At 51.2% G+C, this 8332-nt stretch overlaps 1 long non-coding RNA gene across 1 annotated transcript; it reads right to left on the reverse strand.

Moving 5' to 3' along the window:
• Window positions 1–561: 561 nt before the first annotated feature.
• LOC123600887 lies at window positions 562–7975 on the reverse strand. Its single transcript, XR_006713870.1, has 3 exons — window positions 7708–7975; window positions 4702–4819; window positions 562–1224 (listed from the first exon to the last, which is right to left on the reverse strand). It is a non-coding gene; the product is annotated as an uncharacterized LOC123600887 (long non-coding RNA).
• Between the last annotated feature and the right edge of the window lie 357 nt (window positions 7976–8332).

Genomic DNA, 8332 nt, shown 5'->3' on the forward strand with positions numbered 1-8332 from the left:
CAGATGCTTAACCAACTGAGCCACCCAGGTGCCCCCCAGGCTGTCTGGTCCCTGGAAGACCCTTGCCAGTGACTTGGAACATCGGTCTTTCCACAACACCTGGACACCCCGCAAGGCACTGGGTGGGGGGTCAGGTGGAGGAGTGTTTGTGGTGTTACCCAACTTCAGGAAAAAGAGGCCAGGCCAGAGCCAAAAGCATCCTTTTTTCTTCTTTTGCAGCTTTCAGACCTCCATAATTGACTGTTTTCTCTTCACATTATTTTTTATTGTGGTTAAAAAAAAAGCATAGCAAACTGGGGTGCTTAGGTGGCTCAGTCGGTTGAGCGTCTGACTTTGGTTCAGGTCATGATCTCACAGTCCATGAGTTCGATGAGTTCGAACCCCACATCAGGCTCACTGCTGTCAGCATGGAGCCTACTTCAGATCTTCTGACCCCCTCTCTCTGCCCCTCCCTCGCTTGTGCACTCTCTCTCAAAAAAAAAAAAAAAAACACAAAAAAAACAAAAAAAACACACAAAAAAAACAAAAAAACAACTTTAAAAAACCCCACATAACACAAAATTGACTATATTAAGCATTTTAATTGTACAGGTCAGAAGTGTTCGGTATATTCACATCATTGTGCAACAGATCTCTAGGGCTTTTTCATCTTTCCACACTGAAACTCTATGCCCACAAAACACTGATTCCCCTCCTCATTCCTCTAGCCCTTGGCATCCACCTTCTTCCATTGGGCTTCTGTTCCAGAAGCACTCTAGATCCTGGCTGGGAAGATGGGCCCAGGACCAAAGGTCCCAGGGGGTCCTCGCAGAGTATGCACCCGTCCTTCACACACAGGCAAACCCACCCTGCCCTCCTTTAGAGACAGCATAGCTTCAGGGTTGAGAGTGTGCACATTCCGGCTTTCCACTCACAAGGCTGTATGTCCTTGGGCAAGTCTCAGCCTGTTTCCAGCCCAGTAAAATGGCAACTCGCTCAGATAATGGTACCTTTCTCTCCATCGGGTTGGGTGATGCAGAGCACGGTAGGTGAGTAGCCCAGCCCATAGTACAGGACCAGCCAGGGCAGGCTTTGTTCAGCATTCTCATGCTAGAAGCTCAGCTCTCAGTCCCGCTTCTCAGGATGCGGGCATCTGGCACCCATCCTCTACTGACGTTGCTGTATTCTGAGGGAGGCAACGTCCTATGTGAGGTCAGAGCCTTCCCAGGGTCTTGACAGATATTCCTGGAAGAGAGAGGGTAAGACTCTAGGTCACCACAAGTCCCCAGGAAAATCCCTGCCCTCTGAAGTTCCTAACTTGGGGTCTGTGGAATTGCACGCACAGCTGGGCAGATGTGGGTGTTTTCCCTGAGAAAGGCTCCTGCCTCCATGAGACACTCGGAGGGCCCGCAACCCATCGCATGGTCAGAGCCCTCCTTCCCCTGCTACCTGGCACCTGAGAGCTCCTGGCTGCCTTGGCCCACCATGCACCCCCTCCTTGTGATGTGGGCTCTCTGCCAGGCCTGACCAGCAAAACCCAAGGCCATGCAGAGCACAGCCAGGGCTATGGGCCAGGTGGAAACGGAGCTGGGGTGATGTGATTGTAAGCAGCGCACTAGTGTGTATACGTGTCACTCCTCGGATCAGCTCTGGGTGATCACACCGGTCCTTGGACCCTTAAAGCTTACGATGAGATCCCACTGACCTCCGTACCCCCCTTCCAGGCCCCCCAGCCAGCCGTTACTGAAGAGGGGAGCTTTCAACAGAGCTTGAAAAGAAGGTGCAGCAAGGAAGCTCTGGCAATGAGGAGAGCTATCCACCGCATAGCCTGTGCCTTGGCAAGTTAGAAAACAGCACACTCTGTGGCCTCAGTTTCACAAGAAGGCAAAAACACATACATGTGTGGAAGAGAAAGTCTGGAAAGAAGTACGTCAAAATCTTAACAGGGTCAACTCTGGCTACTGGAATTACAGATTACGTCTATCTTAGTTTCGACAATAAATACATATTATTATTATTTTTTAAGCTTATTTATTTTTGAGAGAGAGACAGGCAGAGCGTGAGCAGGGGAGGAGCAGAGGGAGGGAGGGAGCAGGCTCTAGGCTGTGAGCTGTCGGCACAGAGCCCAACATGGCGCTCAAACCTACGGACCCGTGAGATCATGACCTGAGCTGAAGTCGGACGTTCACCAACTGATCCACCCAGGTGCCCCTAAATATGTATCATTTTTTAACTCATTGGTTCTTAACTGGGGGTACATCTGTCCCCAAAGGGACATTTGACAACATGTGGAGATAGTTTGGGTATCACAACAGTGAGGAAAGGGGTACACGTGTGCTACTGGCATCTAGTGGGTAGAGGTCAGTAATGTTGCTAAACATCCTACAACACACAGGCCTGTCCCCACAACAAAGGATTATCTGGCCAAAAATGTCAATAGTGGCAAGATTGAGAAACCCTGAGAAAAACAGCAGAATTTACCCTGATGGACAAACAGAGCTGGAGGGGCAAGAAGCCTTCAAGTGATTTAGCCCACCCGACTGCCTAAGCAGCCAGCTTCTCATCCACCTCACCTTGTTTGGTTAGACGTTTCATGGGCTCTCCAGCAGGCAAACCGAGGCCTGGCAAAGGGGCTGGCAGCCCCCTGTCAGGAAGCTGTGAATCTCCTGGGGCCTCGCCCATAGCTGGAAGGTCACGGCCCCCCAGCACCCCTTCCCCAAAGCGTCTCGAGTTTCACCTCCTCCCAGAGCTCATCCCTGTCTAATAAAAAGATGTCAGCACACATTAGTACTGACCGCCAGGACCCTTAACATCATCGCAATCAATGAAACCCCCAAGTTCTCAAACATCCTGTTCCCAACATTTTGACAATGACATCCTGTTTTCTTTGGGAAGGAAACCCAGGTTGGATTGATTAACAAATACAATCATTATTTAACCTCAGAACTTGGTTTTGAAATTAATTTACAATAAAAGAAAACTTCCATGCTAAATAATCTCTCTAATTATATGTTAAGGGCTCAGAAATGGAAAACATTCAGGAACACAAAAAGGCCCAATCGAGCTCATTAACTTTGCTTTGCCTCTAAAGTATCTCTATGGTAGCTCACAGGGAGTGGGGGTGGGGGGGTGGGGGTCGGGGGTGGGGGGAGTGGGGAGAGGAAGGCTTTTAAAATCAGATCACCAAGAACTTCACCCAGAGCAGCCACAACACAAAGCTCTTTTAAATAAATCTTCAAATGATGAAATGGGGAGGGTGTGTTTCCAGTTGCAGCTGGGCACAGGCATAGGGAAGCCGCCTCTTCCTAGAAGCCCTCTAGGTGCACCCTGGAGAGGTCAGTCCAGTGGCTGCTCTTTACACGCATATCTATGGTGGAGAGGCTGACAGCGATTGGGCCTCAAGGTGCTCCTCAGGGCTGAGGGAGAGGACAGGAGCAACAGTGTGTTTGTCCAGAATGAGGCCAACAGCCTCTGGAGACGATGGCTGCATTTTCCCTGCAACTGTGGTCCAGGGTCCTAGGGACTTTCCCATGGGGACCCGAACAGGACAGGTCTGGCCAACCCCAGCATTCCTTTCTCTTAGACCAATCCTTTGCCAGCTTCTGCCAGCGCTCCCCTTTCACCCTCCAGCCCTCTGTGCCTGGACAGATGGTGATGCCCTGTGTGGGCCTGATCACGAGCCCCATCCTCGTCACAAAATGATCCTTGGCTCCAGGATCCTGAAGCTTTCTGCATGAGCTTGGCCTGACTGTGTCATCCGAGCTGTCTGCAGCCAGCACGAATAGCGGGTTAAGGTCATGATAACCAGCGCCAGCCCGGTGCCCACCCTAACCCCTGGAAGTTCAAATAGAAAGACTGGGGCACTGGGGAGGGGGCAAAGTCCAAACGGGGCACGTTTTAGTCCATAAGGGGCAGGAGAATAATCCAGCCAGGTTGGAAGTAAAAACTGCCCTGGATTTAAAGTTGTGATGTTGGTGTCTATGCAGCAGGAGTGAGCAGGCCAGGCAGGACCCTAGGCTCTGATCCTGCAGCCTGATAAATAAACAAGGTCAGGCGCTCTGGGGCTGCCTGAGTTGGAGCAGGAAGGCAGGAAGGCAGGGTGGCGGTGGGGGTGGGGGTGGGGGTAGGGTGGGGAACTCTGAGGCAGGAGAAACAGACCCTCGTGGAGAGAAGATGGTGGGAAGGAAGAGAAAGGAGGAGGGGAGAAGCAGACAGGCAGGAAAGACAGAACTCCTTGAAACTCACCAGCTCAGGGCTGAGTGTGCTTCAAGTAGAGCCCAGACTCTGAGAAGGAAAGCTGTTTGGAGGAATAAAATTTGGGCCACTAGAAAAAGCCAATATCTGGCTGGGCCTGGTTTGGGGGACGGACTATATTTTGACCTGCCCTTTGGTTGCCACAGAATTACCCTTTGATGAGACCTGCTCCTTAACTTCTCAGAAGTTAAAACTTGTCTGGTTCTCTGGGCCCCGAAGGTCCCCTTCAGATATATGGTGAGGAGGCCAGGGCCCAGGGGTCTTTTTCACCCCCTTCTTCTCCACATTCCCTATTGGCTTATCTTCCCTGCACTGCCCACCCCACCACCCCCATCTGAACAGCCTGGGACAGCCTTGGTAGAGCAGGATATCATGTGCGGGGAGTTTGCTGGGTCTCTGCCAGCTGCTAGACAGCCCCCACACCCCCTCCCTGGAGTCAGCTTTTCCCAGCCTCCTTCCTTGTCTCACCAGAATCTGTGGGTCCAGTCCAAGGTTTGAGGCTGCATGGGAAGAGGGCCATCCCACATCTCCCAAGCCTTGCTGGGACATCCCGGCCCTTTGGCTGGCCCTGTTCATCCAGTAGGCCCTGTGTGCCCAGCCCTGTGCATAGGCCACAAGTGGAGAAAACAGAAGCATCAGGATCCTTTTTATTTGGTCATTTAGACTTTAAGCCCTACCTACTTCTCATAAAGATTTGAGGCGCCTGGAGAGTACTGAGTGCCCAGGGGTACAGACCCAGGCAGGTTTCCTGCAGGAGGAGGAGTAGGTGGCAGTGGATAGGCCAGAGGCTGTGGCTCTCCCTGCAGGCAAGTGGACGGAGCGTTTTCTGGAAGGCACAGGCTAACCAGACTCACATCCCCTTCACATCTGACCCAGCAGAAGGGCTTCTAGGGCATAGCCTCATTACTATGTCATTTGCATTCTGCTTTCATGTAATGCATAGGATGGAAAATCCCCCTCAGCGCTGGGCCCAAAAATTATCGTCCCTAATGCCTTCCTCCCATAGCTGCAGCACTGGCTGGCAGACGGAGAGTCCTGCCCGTTCTCTGGGCCTCCTGCCTTGAGGTGGCAGCTGCTGTGAAGGTGGTGGCAGCAGCAGACACAGGCTTCGCAAAACAAGAGACTTTCACATGTGACTCACACTCCCTAGGACCAGAAGCAAAATGACGTGTGAAAACCAGAGCCGCCTGAGTCTTCTCAGGGGAATCCCCTCAAGTTTCCTCCCCATTTCACTCCTTTAAAAAACCCTGGCATGGCCCAGCACTCGAACCCTCCAGGAAAGTGCCACATTTTTCCAGCCATACTGGGCAGGGGCCATGCCATCCAGGCTGGCTTCCTTGATGTTCTCCCCCAGGGTTCTAAGGTCTTCGGAAATACGTGGAAACAGAGAAATAGTGGGAAGTGGATAGGTCCCCAGGGGGGAGCCCAGATGGGCCCTCCTGAGCAGTTCTGCCTTGGAAGTCCCAGGCAGGGCTGCTCCATCATGTTCCCAGCCTGGCTTCCTCCTTATAATCCATTCTGTGAGCCACCCCTTATCCTTGCAGTAAACTGCACTTCTGCAGGGGATTTCTGTTGCTTGCGCACAGTCATCTCATGGCTCATGAATGCAGGATGCTCCAAAGCCGTTAGCAAAGGCCACCTTCAGCTCCTGACATACCTGAGGCTTTTCTGCCACCCCCAGTAGACCAGCCTGGCCCAAACCCTGCTCCTGTCAGCGGACAGTGGCCTGACCTTGGGGATGCCCTTCCTCCCTCTGAGTCCCTGGTTCCCTCACCTGTAAGGAAGCTGGTCATGAAGAAATGGTAAAGATTAAATGAGATGATAGACAGCTGACATATCAGTGGGAACGCAGCATTTGATTTAAACGTCATATCTCTTTTTTTTATTAAAAAAGTTTGTAATGTTTCTTTTTGAGAGAGAGAGAGAGAGAGAGAAAGGCAGAGTAGGAGCAGGGGAGGGGCAGAGAGACAGAGGGAGACACAGAATCCGAAGCAGGTTCCAGGCTCTGAGCTGTCAGCACAGAGCCTGACACATGGCCCAAACTCACGAACCGTGAGAGCATGACCTGAGCCAAAGTTGGGTGCTCAACCAACTGAGCCACCCAGGTGCCCCACTAGTGATTTTTCTGATAGTGTCCTCTCATTATTATTTTCATTGTTATCGTTAGAAGCAAGAACAACATGGTTTCCTCATGCATTATCCCGTGAAGGAGCAAAGCAGCCCTTATTATTCCCCACTTCACAGGGAGGGAAACTAAGATCCAGAGAGAGTGGGTTAGTGGTGGGCTCCCAAGTCCGGCTCCCTGGGTTCAAATCTCATCCCCATCACCATGAAGCTGTGTAACCTTGGACCAAGGTACTTGTCCCCCCAGAGTCTCTGTTTCCTCCTCCATGAAATGGGGGCAATAAGACTGCCCACGTCACAGGCCAAGTATTAGAATAACACCAAGGAATTATCATTCACTTTTTGAGGAAGTGATAATGGCTTTGTGGTTATGTAAGAAAGTGTTCATATTTTTAGAAATATATACTGAAGCACACAAGGGTGAAATGACATGATGTCTGGGATTTGCTTTGAAGTATTTAACTAAAAAAAAATTTTTTTAATGTTCATTCATTTTTGAGAGACAGTGTGAGTGAGCAGGGGAGAGGCAGAGAGAGGGAGACACAGAATCCACAGCAGGCTCCAGGCTCTGAGCTTTCAGCACAGAGCCCGACATGGAGCTTGAACTCAGGTACTGCGAGATCATGACCTGAGCTGAACTTGGATGCTTAACCGACCCAGCCACCCAGGTGCCCCTTTAATATACTTAATTTAAAAGAAAGAAAGAAATGAGCCAAACACGTGTGGCAAAATCTTGACAGTTGTGCGGCTGGGATGATGTGATGTATGTGGATCTGTTCTCTCTGCCTGTGAGATTCTTCGTTAACAACAAAAAAAGACCGCCTGCCTCGCGGAGCTGTGGGGAGGCCTCCCCGGTGCTGGCCCCAGGAAGCACCTAGTAAACGTGAGCTACCGTTGTGGCTACCGTTATCCTTGTCACTGTCCTGCCAGCCTGAGAAGGTGAGCCAGGGTACAGTCAGTGCTCCTGAACCCCGTCACTCCCAATGACACCTCGCCCTGCCTGTCACTATGAAGCCTCACCAGCTGTGTGCCAGGGCTCTGTCACCAACACTGAAGGCGGGGCTCAATCATGAGGTGTTACCCCCCTATGCCCCGTGTGAGCAACTCTGTTCTAAAAGACCCCCTTCGGGGGGAGCCTGGGTGACTCAGTTGCTTCAGCGTCTGACTTAATTTTAGCTCAGGTCATGGTCTCCCAGTTCGTGAGTTCGAGCCCCGAGTAGGGCTCTGCACTGACAACGGCATGGAGCCTGCGTGGGATGTTCTCTTTCTCTCTCTTTCTCTCAAAATAAATAAATAAACTTAAAAACATTTTTTAAATAAAATAAATAAAGACCCCCTTTGGCGACTCACTTGAACCAGAACATCTGGTCACCAGGCCTCCTCCAGAGCCCAGATGAGAACCCTGTCACAGCTCCTTCATGAGGAAGATGAATTCTGCCCGTCAATCCAGTGCCATCCTCTGTGCAGTGGTGACAGCTGTGGGGAGGCAGGGGCCCGGTGTTCAACTGTCAGCCTCCTTACTTTCCTGCCCTGCAATTCAGACACAGCCTCTTCAGAGCTAGCCACCAGGGGGTGCTCTCCAGCGGAATCACGATCTCCCGGGGTTCCAGAGCCCTAGAGGCTGTGGAAGGAGCCACCTGGTAACACTGGGCCGAGGCAGTGAGCAAGTGAACTGCTTGTGATGGAGCGAGTCCCAAGCCCCCACCCTACCCCTAACGTTTTAATTTCCACCAGCATTTTTAAATAACATTATGTATTTTGGGCGTTTTTTGTTTGTTTTTGTTTTTGTTTCCAATAAAAGTAACTAATGCTTAACATGCTAAATGGGTTTTGAATTTTTGTCTTGTGTTGCTGCATGTTTGAAGATTTCCTGAGCTTAGGGCAGATGGCTCCTAAATTCTTGGGCTATGAAGCAGAGGAAGGGGAGCTCCAGCGGCCTGTGAGACCCAGGCAGATCCCTGGCCCCTCTAGGCCT

Source organism: Leopardus geoffroyi, chromosome A1 (genome assembly GCF_018350155.1).
Source record: "Leopardus geoffroyi isolate Oge1 chromosome A1, O.geoffroyi_Oge1_pat1.0, whole genome shotgun sequence".
NCBI lineage: Eukaryota > Metazoa > Chordata > Mammalia > Carnivora > Felidae > Leopardus > Leopardus geoffroyi.